General features: G+C 42.6%; 1 long non-coding RNA gene across 1 annotated transcript; it reads left to right on the forward strand.

Moving 5' to 3' along the window:
- Nucleotides 1-1040: 1040 nt before the first annotated feature.
- LOC146676885 (uncharacterized) lies at nt 1041-8609 on the forward strand. Its single transcript, XR_014913019.1, has 2 exons — nt 1041-2667; nt 3300-8609. It is a non-coding gene; the product is annotated as an uncharacterized LOC146676885 (long non-coding RNA).
- The last annotated feature ends 1341 nt before the right edge of the window (nt 8610-9950 follow it).

Genomic DNA, 9950 nt, shown 5'->3' on the forward strand with positions numbered 1-9950 from the left:
AGAAGTATGATGAGTGGCAGCCTGTTGCATATGCATCACGATCCATGACAGACGCAGAGACAAGATATGCACAGATTGAAAAAGAACTGCTCAGCATAACGTACGCCTGTGAGAGATTTCACCAGTTTGTGTCTGGGCAGGCCATCAGTGTTGAAACTGACCACAAGCCACTGATAGCGTTGTTCCAAAAACCACTAAATGACTGTCCACTGAGAATCCAAAAAATGATGATCCGGCTGCAACGTTACACGCTTAACGTGATGTACACACCTGGCAAGCTGATGTACACAGCTGACACATTATCCCGAGCTGTTGATCCGAATGAGCCGGCGAACACCAAGATGGATGATGATGTAAGAGCATATGTGAGCATGGTCACAAGTGCACTTCCTGTCGCAGAAGGGAAGATGGAGCTCATCAGAACGGAGACAAGCAAAGATGGAACGTTACAAGCACTGCGCAAAACCATCATAGATGGATGGCCCAGCTGTAAGCAAAACTGCTCACCTGTTATTCATGAGTACTGGAACTGCAGAGCAGAACTGTCTGTAGTGGATGATGTGGTGTTCAAGGGAAGTAAAATTGTCATCCCAAAGAGCCTGCGAGGAGAGATGCTCAAAAAGATACACGCAGGGCATCTAGGCATGGAAAAATGTAAAAGGAGAGCACGTGAGGTGATGTACTGGCCACGGATTAATCAGGATGTGACAAATGAAGTGTCAAACTGTTCAACATGTCTGACATATCAAGCAAGCAATCCTGCCGAGCCACTAAAGCCGCACCCAGTGCCAGACCGACCATATCAGAAAGTGGGGGCTGACCTCTTTGTGTCTGGAGGAAAGGACTATATTGCAGTCACAGACTACTACTCTTTGTATCCGGAAGTATGTAGACTGCAAACAACAACAGCAGAGGCTGTAATCACCTCTATGAAAGCTGTATTTGCACGACACGGTGTGCCAAGTGAAGTGTTCACAGACAATGGACCACAATTCTCCAATATTAGGTTTGGACAGTTTGCCAAGGAATGGGACTTTGTTCACACAACATCAAGCCCGCTGTTATGATATTTTGATACCACGGTTAGCATTTACAGAAGATTGTTTTATACAGGAAAACTGTTACTCAATAAGGCCTATATACTAGTTGTTTTTCTCTTTCTCTGTGACCCAAGAATTAATGTGTAAGACTCACAGGCTGGTACCCCAAGGTCGAAAACACCACAGAGACGAGACCACTTCCTTACTCCCATCCTCCCTTCCTTATCTCTTAGAAAAAGGCTCGTTAAAGGCCAGGTGGTTTGTTTCAGAATTCACTAATGAAAGAACTCTGTATTCTGTGTATTTTGCTGGGATGATCATAAATTATAGCTGAACTGATAAACTACACACAGGATACTTCTTTGCTCACAAGGCAGGAAGACGTTTCCTTATTTGGTCTGTACCGGTTTGAACTGGGAAAGCTGACACACGAACCTTTTTTTCCTCTATATAAACTGCTGTGTATCAAATAAACCTTTGAGTCGATTGGGAAGGCAACCTAAAGCAGTCTCTGTTTTCTTGTTCTCCCAAGCTGCTCCCGAGCTCGTACTAACACGCTGAATGGCATACCTGAGTGTTACTTTAAATAATTAGGAATCTTAGAAGGAAAGGACAAAACTCTGCTTATCGCTCACGCCACGGAGGAAACCCGGGATGGCAATTTCCTTCAATTTTGGTGTCAGAAGTGGGATGACTGACAGAAGGTAAATATGCGTCTTTCATATTTATATAAAGACCTATTATACCTCTCTCAGTGATCGATCCATAAAAAAACGGGATATGCTGACGAAGTTTCACTTAGTGATCCAGAGAGATACACTGACTGACTTCCTCAGTCCCCGAATAAAGTAAATTAACCCTTGTGTGGTGTTGGTGGACACAGGAAGTTGCCTGTTGTCTTGAATATTTTAATTTTGTTTAAGTTGCTCACTCAGAAAGAGTGACACAGGAAGTTGCCTGTTGTCTTAAATACTTCTCGTTAAGTGAGAAGTTGCTCACCAAAGAGTGACACAGGAAGTTGCCTGTTGTCTTAAATACTTCTCGTTAAGTGAGAAGTTGCTCACCAAAGAGTGACACAGGGAGAAGTTGAACGGGTCTCACAGACCCGATTACCATACAAGGGTTAAAAGCAGTAAATTAAAAGCAGAAAGACACAGGAAGTTGCCTGTTGTTTTACGAGAAGTTGCTCGTTAAGCGAGAAGTTGCTCGCTAAGTGAGAGTTGCTCACACAAACAAAAAATTGCTAGCAATAAATTTAAAGTAACCTCAGCTGTGCCGCAGCGAAAATACTAACATAAATCCTTCAAGCGTGTAAACCCCTCTGGAAATCACTGAACATGAGTCAGAATTATTCAAAGACCACAGACAGGTCCGATAAAAAATCTAAAGTACCTGTAAAACCAAAAATTAATAAAATACAAAATAAAGTCTCAAATAACGGCTCAGTGCGCCTCCCATTTCCGGTTACGTGTAACCTACGTCCGCGAATCGGTGAAGACGTCCATGATCACGTATCCAGAACATGCGGGAGTGCTTATGTGACTGACTTTGTTTACAACTTAAGAAGTTCAATGCATTCTAATTTATTTCCGGAGCCTTATCCCGAACGATTATCGCCAGAAACCAGGTCAGTAGAAATGTTGAATATCATTTGTGATAAGAAAAGTAGTCTGCTTAAAAAGTCCTGTAGAAAATATGATAGAATGCCGCGACGTGATGCATCAAATGTTACCGCTATGGACAAAAGGACCGGAACCAGGCGTAGATACTTTAACATCAAATAAAACTAGTGCAGGCTCTAGCAAAGAAAATAAATCTACTGCGGGAAAAGCTAGTCTTGCATGCAATGCATTCCTGGAGTAACCGAGTCACAACTCATAAGAGAGATAGGTGAATTAGACCCAAAGCATGATAAAGCATCCACAACTGCAGAGTTTTTGTGGGTAAATAATGACAAAATCACCGATTTCTTTAAGAATCTAAAGAAATTCCTGCTAACAATGTCCAGAGACAAAATTGACTTAAATGCAGTAACTATGTGTAAACAGAAGCCTGATGAATCTATCCTAGTATTCATAAAACGCTTTATGCACTGTTGGACAAGCTAGAGGTGCAAATTTAGCTCAGTTTTCCAGCAGCCGCAGACACCCAAAGCAAAAATGAATTTGTGTATTTCATTTAACATAAAGGGTGAAATGTTTGCTGACACTGATAACAGCTTATGTTTTCTCTGCCCTATGTACCGACATGATGGAGAAGGAACAGACTCTGTGTCAGCTGGACCCTCAGCAGACAATGAACTCAACATCCTTTTTGTCCGGTACTCTATGTCACACACTGTGCCAAAAAAACGTGTACAGACGCCACTAACAGGTAATCCCATGACTGGGAGCCACACTTTTGTTTCTCTCACACTTTTCAACAACATGATAACTGCTCACACAAGTGAAGGTCAAACAGTGATTTTGTTACATAACTCAGACATAGGTTATGACATAACTACACCATGTCGTCACATAGATCTAACCTAACCTATCCACTGTACTATTTCTGCAGTTACATTGCCAGCTGAATACCAGAATATGACATTGTGGTCTAAAAGTGAGAATGATATAGGATTTATTGACTGTACACTTTATCACGTACACCTATTAAAACACAACAAGCCAGTATATGTCAAGCAACATCCCATTTCTGCCGAAAAAGCCGCAGCCCTAGATGTCATGATAGGAGATTTAGAGACTACAGGAGTAATAAAGCCTACAGTATCTCGATATATTACTCCTGTCAATCCTGTGCCAAAGCCTAACAAACCTGGCGTATGGCGTTTCATACAAGACTTAAGGCAAATTAATGCAGTCAACATTCCTCTGCCACCTCTCGTTTCAGATGTTCACAGCATATTGACATGCTTTGCATACACACTTTACCGTGGTGGATTTATGCTCCGCTCCTTTTTCTCAGTAAGACACACAGCCGTTATTTGCATTCACACATAGAAATAAGCAGTACACTTGGACTCGTTTGCCCCAAGGCATGATAGACAGCTCTGCTGCTTTCTCAATGGTGCTTCACTCCTCCAGGGCTGCACCCTGATCCACATGTGGATGACCTCCTCCTCTGTGCTGAAAGTGAAAAACTGTGTCAAACTGCTACACACATGCTTCTCCAGCACCTCCAAAAGACTGGCCACAAAGCATCAGCAAAGAAAATGCAGTACTGTCAGACTTCTGTTCAATATTTGGGATTCACACTGTCTCACGGAAAACGTTCCATGACTGCAGACAGGGTCAAAGCTGTGACCTCTGTCCCTCGTCCCACTACACAGAAGGAAATGTTGTCCTTCCTGGGCATGGTGAACTATTGCAGACAGTGGATACCAGACTGTTCTTTTCATGACCACATTCTGCGTGACTGTTGTAAAAAAGACAAGCCTCCTCGAATACTGTGGTCCACAGAAATGACTGCCTCTTTCAATGCATTACAGGGAGTGCTGACCTCCGCCACTCAAAGGTGCTGCCTGAATTGTTCAGGAATGCCGGCCTGCCTGAGGGCAGTAGCAGCTTGCTCTATCATGATAAGGGACTGCGAGAAGCTCACACTCTCACATGACACTATTCTACACACCAATCACCAGGTCACGACCATTCTAGCAAACATAACTACACAACATATGCAAATCTCACTATAAAAGCGAGCAGCACACCTGATTCGCCAGCACATTTATTGATCCTATGCTGTGTTCTTCTGACCGACAGGATGGCTCAGACAGGCTTGACGTTCATGACTGCATGACACGTATACAGGAATCCACAGCACCACGTCCAGATTTAGAGCAAACACCTATCCCAGACTCAGCCACGGTTTATGTGGACGGGTCCTGTTCAAGGCCGAGTGACAACTCATTTCTTTGTGGCTATTCAGTGGTAACAGTGCCTGACATCATACTAGAGGCTCACTCATTACCATTTCACTCAGCACAAAAAGCAGAGCTCATGGCTTTAATACGCGCCTGTGAGCTACATTTGGATAAGCGTATGACAATTTACGCAGACAGCCGCTATGCATTTGGCGTTGTGCATGACTTTGGCACATTGTGGAGACAGAGAGGATTTAGATCTGCTGATGGAAAATAAATTGCTAAATTCTGATTTTGTTCAAAGACTTTTTCAGGCTATACAGCTACCATCGGCCGTTGCAGTTGTAAAAACGAAAGGACACAGTACAGCTGACACAGACGAAGCAACAGGTAATGCCTTAGCAGACGTGACAGCCAAGGCTGCAGCTGCATCACAGCTCCCACCTCCGCAGGAAGTATTATCTGTGCCCCTACAGCTGCCACTTGTTACACTCCCAGACTATTTAGACACAAATGTTGATTTAAAATTCATACAAGAGCAAGCCTCTGCATGTGATTACACCTATTGTGAGAATAATGACTGTACCTTAGAAGACAGAGATGGCTTATACAAAATCTTAAGGGTTTGATTGCCCTCCCATATTCCCTGGTGCCAGTCCTTGCCCGACATTTTCACTGTGTGAGTTATGTCGGACAAAGAGGGGTAATAGGGGCAATAAAATTAAGATTTGTAATTGAGAAAACATTGCATGCAGTAAAAAGCATATTAGCAACCTGTCTAACATGTGCACGAACTAATGTAGGTAGCTCAAAAGCGAAACATCAGCATTTACCACAACCAGATTTTCCATTTCATACATTACAAATTGATTTTACACATATGCCAGCGCAAGGAAGCATCAAGTACTTACTGGTAATAGTGGATCAATTTAGTAAATGAGTAGAAGCTTATCCAACATCAAAAGAAACTGCAGAAGTAGTCTGTCAAAAGTTGAGCAATGAAATAATACCCAGATTCGGAATACCTCACCAGATTAACAGTGATAGAGGATCTTCATTCACATCAGAAGTAATTCAAAAGTGTGCTAAAACTTTAATGACCTGGGTCAAATTACTTACTCAAGTCCTGTGTGAGATTAGAATGACTCAATCTACAGTAACCAAATTATTTCCATTTGAAATAAGACTATTTCCAACACCATGGTCAGCTTCCAGAGGGGCACCGCTAGTAGAAGGTGATGTATATTGCATTGTCCACTGATGTTCACAACCTGGTAGAAAAACTGAATAATAACTATCAGAAAGTTTGTCTCTCTCAGCCTTTCCCCTCCACAGTTCCACCAGTGGAGACAAGGAGACGCATGTTGGAGAAGCCACTAAAACCAAGGACACTCTGGGAGGCCGCGCGTGTTCCAGCCCCAGACTGTACTGGCAGTGACGAAGAACCAGCATCCTCACAGACGGACAACCTCAGTGGATTCATGCCAGCAGGGTTAAGACCAGCCCAATCGGACCATCTCAGGCGTCGGATCAAGCAGACGACATCTCCGGCGAGCCAGCGCCCGGAACTAGAGCAAATAAACACACACGGGTAGATGACATCTCAGGCGAGCCAGCGCCCGGATCCAAAAGTTACATACACACACGCAATCACTGATTAACATACAACGTCTGAAAGAACAACAACAAGGTACTCAAACATCCAGCAGGAACAGAAAGCCAAAAGTACCACATGATGTCTAACCTGATAAAGCTAGACTCATTCCATCCTGATAATGGAGAAAATGAAAATGCCCATTGTCATCATACGACGCTTATTCTGTGTCTCTCGAACCTGGGACCAGGCCAGGAGACAACTGAAGAACTGTTTTTCTTATATATTGTCTTATATATTTAGGTTATTTATCATATCTATCGCATTAACCTTAGGATTTCTCTTTGCTATTTTGTATTGTAAACTGCAACCATGTTCACATTTCTGCAGGTCATATTTTGCTGACTATACCTCATGCTCCATTTTGCAAGACACCTACTTAATGCACTCCTCACGCTCCCTAAAATCAGTAAATAGCAACATAGACGCCACTAATAAACCATCTTATGCGCCCTCTAGAACAGGAGCTAACGCCTGGTATGAAAATGCCAGAACAGCCGCTCGTGATTTAGGAAACAGTAACTGTTATGTCTGTTCAAAGGCTAATCCAGAACAGGTAATAGTAGGATACCCCATATCCGGTTTCCCCCTCACTGAGGGACTAGAGAAAATCGGCGGAGATAATGCTCTCCTTAAAGACGCTTTACAGTTGACTCTGAGCCCTCTCGACTGCTTACTTAGACACACACACACACCAACTAACCCTGAGACTCCATTAGGCGAATTATTGAAGTTATCTAATGACACCGCAGGGACCTGCGCCCAAATGAAACGCCCTAAGAATAGGTTAAAGCCCTCACTGCCCTTAGGACAGATCCCTCTCCATTTTAATACTAGTATGATATGTCTGCGCAGACTAAAGTTAACTGGCCCAGACACACACATAGATTATACAAAGGATAACTATACATTCTTCTCTGACTCCCCAGGTGCACGCTGTAATGAGACATGGCTAGCTGTCTCTATGGCTGAAGTTTTATCATATCTGGAGGAACACACACACAGTTCAAGTTCGAGCAGAGACTCGATCATTGTTCCCCCAGACGGTGTATTAAATGACACTGACTGGGGGGAGTTAGTTAAATCACACATGGTCACGCGCCTAACTAGAGCAATCCCACATGCTTATTGGATGTGCAATAATACTCTTAGATTAGCTTTACCTGTTAATTGGACCGGTACCTGTGGTCTAGTAACCGCTGATGTATGCTGTACTTTCATTCCCAATAATACCGCTCCTAACGGTTCATTCACACAAGCTATGAATAAACTTGAAGCATTGCAGATAGAACTAATTGCCAATGCAGGTCACGGTCAGTGGCTACATAAGTGGCTGCAGGACACGTTTGGGAGATGGAAGGAACTAATTGTAGCCTTTGTAACCGTTGCAGCATGTTTTTGATGATTATTGTCTGTTGTGTGATACCATGTATACGCTCTCGGAATTTTTGATATTAAGCTTCCTCAAAGGACTAGTTACATTTATGATTTGTTTCACATTTATGATTTGTCTTTATATTATGTTATTACATTCTGTCTTTATACTATGTTATCATTTCATGATAAAAGGGGAGAACTGTTATGATATTTTGATACCACGGTTAGCATTTACAGAAGATTGTTTTATACAGGAAAACTGTTACTCAATAAGGCCTATATACTAGTTGTTTTTCTCTTTCTCTGTGACCCAAGAATTAATGTGTAAGACTCACAGGCTGGTACCCCAAGGTCGAAAACACCACAGAGACGAGACCACTTCCTTACTCCCATCCTCCCTTCCTTATCTCTTAGAAAAAGGCTCGTTAAAGGCCAGGTGGTTTGTTTCAGAATTCACTAATGAAAGAACTCTGTATTCTGTGTATTTTGCTGGGATGATCATAAATTATAGCTGAACTGATAAACTACACACAGGATACTTCTTTGCTCACAAGGCAGGAAGACGTTTCCTTATTTGGTCTGTACCGGTTTGAACTGGGAAAGCTGACACACGAACCTTTTTTTCCTCTATATAAACTGCTGTGTATCAAATAAACCTTTGAGTCGATTGGGAAGGCAACCTAAAGCAGTCTCTGTTTTCTTGTTCTCCCAAGCTGCTCCCGAGCTCGTACTAACACGCTGAATGGCATACCTGAGTGTTACTTTAAATAATTAGGAATCTTAGAAGGAAAGGACAAAACTCTGCTTATCGCTCACGCCACGGAGGAAACCCGGGATGGCAATTTCCTTCACCCGCACTACCCACAATCTAATGGACTAGTGGAAAAGTCCGTCCAAACAGTGAAGAGGCTGATGAGTAAGGCGAGAGACAGTGGTGCTGACTTCTACCAAAGCCTGCTAGTATACCGCACAACACCACTTGAGTGTGGTATGTCACCAGCACAGCTTCTTATGGGACGACGCCTGAGATCAAACCTGCCCATTCAGGATAATCTGCTTAAAACAAAAGAGGGAAACAGCGTGAAGAAGTTTAAGGAGCAACAAAAAGCAAAGCAGAAGTTCTATTATGACAGAGGAACAAAAAACCTACCTGAACTGCATGCTGGGGATCAAGTGAGATTCAAAGACAAAACCAACACATGGGCACAGAAAGCAACTGTTCTAAGGAAAGATCAACCACGATCATACATCATTCAGAGAGAAGATGGAGCTATGCTGAGAAGAAATCGCCGAGATCTTCTTAAGGGACCAGTAGTAGTGGAGCAGAGGTTGGAGGCTGCTGAACAACTCCAACACACACATGAGACACTATCACCTGAAACACCTATGCATACACAAGAACAAACACTGAGAAGATCTGTAAGACAAGTAAAGCCACCTATGAGACTGATTGAACAGATGTAATGTGTTGACATGTTGTTTGGAAGATGATGTCATAGTATCTATGCAAGTTTCACTATGTTTGGTTACTAGTGTTGAATGGACCATAATTGTTGAAAACTAGTTGTGTTGTTAACGTTACTTTGATAAAGCCTGGTTTAACAAGTAAAAAACAAATAGAGACTGTTTATGTTTGTGAAAGTAGGTATGTTATTTTATTGTTGAAAAAAATGGAAGATGTAATGATAACAGCAAATCCTTATTTGCCTAGTATCATGTTTTATGTTGTTAATACTCCTAGACTGCAGGGGGAGCTAGAGAGCAGAGGGAGTTACCTCTGAGTAGACGGTGATGGCGAGGCTTTGTTTACATGTGAACCACAGTTCGATAAAATACCTTCTCTTCAAGTAATGGTGTCATTCTTAAGAACCCATAACAACATAAAGAAACAAGACATGTGTGAGGCTGTGTAAGTAAAGCTTGCCCTTCACACCCGCGTGTAACAAACCATTTGTTGGGGGTTGTGGATTTGACACCTCAGCATTGTGAAAGTGGGGAAACATGTTTCTGGCTGTGCATA

The sequence above is a fragment of the Rhamphochromis longiceps genome, linkage group LG2 (genome assembly GCF_057381845.1).
Source record: "Rhamphochromis longiceps isolate RC_006_pf linkage group LG2, R_longiceps_female_GT1.1, whole genome shotgun sequence".
In the NCBI taxonomy this organism is placed as follows: Eukaryota; Metazoa; Chordata; class Actinopteri; order Cichliformes; family Cichlidae; genus Rhamphochromis; species Rhamphochromis longiceps.